General features: G+C 40.5%; 1 protein-coding gene across 1 annotated transcript in view; it reads right to left on the bottom strand.

Moving 5' to 3' along the window:
* The window catches only part of LOC106867686 (protein unc-13 homolog D), a 162,546-nt gene that overhangs the window by 91,079 nt on the left and 69,593 nt on the right, over positions 1 to 1,874 (bottom strand). The window lies entirely within an intron of this gene.

Here is a 1,874-nt window from a genome sequence, read left to right as displayed (position 1 = left end):
ATATATATATATATATATATATATATACATGCATGTATAAATGTAAATATTTATACATATATATATAAATATACATGTATATATATGTGCATATTAACTATGTATATATGTGTGTGTATGTGTGTGTATAGAGGTAGTAATGTATGTAAATAGGTGTGTGTGTGTGTGTGTGTGTGTGTGTACACATACACACACATACACACACATGCACATACATACACATATGCATACACATACACACACGCCGACATAGGGAGTGAAAGAGAGAGTTAAAAGAGGAGAGTTGAAAGAGATGTGTGTGTTGCAGTGAAATTGTAGATAATGGTAAATAATCTTGGTGGAATTGTATGCAGCTTGGAATAATGCCTGAGACATGTTTAAAGATATATGCTGTTTGTTGTAGAAGAATCATCATTGTCAGTCGGTTAATAATCTAGTGGAGAATTGTACAAGTGGGGGGGGGGCGGAATTTCCTGAAGAAGAGTAGAGAGAAGTGTATTTTAGTGAAGAGGCTGCCTCATTACTCTCAGCTGATAGTGGACCAGGTTTAGCAAGAGAAATGGTGCACAATATCCTCCACCTCCTCCTCCTCGTCATCATCATCATCATTTAACGTCCGCTTTCTATGCTAGCATGGGTTGGACAATTTGACTGATGACTGGTGAACCAGATGGCTACACCAGGCTCCAATCTGATTTGGCAGAGTTTCTACAGCTGAATGCCCTTCCTAACGCCAACCACTTCGAGAGTGTAGAGGGTGCTAAAGTCCGTTTTCCATGCTGGCATGGGTTGGACAGTTTGACAGGAGCTGGCTTGGCTAGGAGCTGGCCTGGCTGGGAGTTGGTTGGCCAAGAGCTACACCAAATCTCAATGTCTGTTTTGGCTTGGTTTCAACAGCTGGATGCCCTTCTTAATGCTGATCACCTTACTGAGTATACTGGGGTTTTTTATGCGGCACCAGCATCGGTGCCTTAAACATGACTCCACACCAGTGCACTTTATGTGGTACCGTCACCAGTGCTTTTTACATGGCATCAGCATCAGTGCTTATCATTATCAAGCATTACCAAGATGGTTTTAGGATAACAATATACAGGGTGTCCACAAGGTCTGGGTACATGGAGTAAATAAAATCATAACATAAACAATTAAATATAAGAAATAATAATTTCATAAAGTATGTGTTAATCCCCATGTACCCAGACTTTGTGGACACCCTGTATATACTGAAATACTATGGAACATCCAGGAGGAATCTATGCGGTCATTAGACCTACTAGAAATAGTCAACATAACTTCCTCAGATCATACCCTACCATCATTAAAAAGGGGAACCTGTTTGTTCATCACTCACTTTGCAAGATATAGCAGTCAAACACTTCTCAAATCACAACTTACAGTCATACAAAAATGTGTGAAGACTTCTACATGGTTGCCTGAACTGCAAGAGATAGCAAACAAACCTTGCTCAAATTATTCATTATAAGTTTCACTGCATGGCACCGTCGGCAAGTGTCTCCTACTATAGTCTCAGCCTGATCAAAGTCATGTGAGTGGATTTGGTTGACAGAAACTGAAAGAAGGCGGTGAGCTGGCAGAAACGTTAGCACGCCGGGGGAAATGCTTAGCGGTATTTCGTCTGCCGTTACGTTCTGAGTTCAAATTCCGCTGAGGTCGACTTTGCCTTTCATCCTTTCGGGGTCAATAAATTAAGTACCAGTTACGTACTAGGGTCGATATAATCGACTTAATCCCTTTGTCTGTCCTTGTTTGTCTCCTCTATGTTTAGCCCCCTAAGGGCAATAGAGAAATATATATATTTATATATGCGTGTTAATGTGTAAACATGGATGTGTGTGTGTGTGTGTGTGTGT

This window comes from Octopus bimaculoides, chromosome 1, assembly GCF_001194135.2.
Source record: "Octopus bimaculoides isolate UCB-OBI-ISO-001 chromosome 1, ASM119413v2, whole genome shotgun sequence".
Lineage (NCBI taxonomy): Eukaryota > Metazoa > Mollusca > Cephalopoda > Octopoda > Octopodidae > Octopus > Octopus bimaculoides.
The sequence above is the reverse complement of the archived record's forward strand: the minus strand, read 5'-3'. Positions and strand labels throughout refer to the sequence as shown.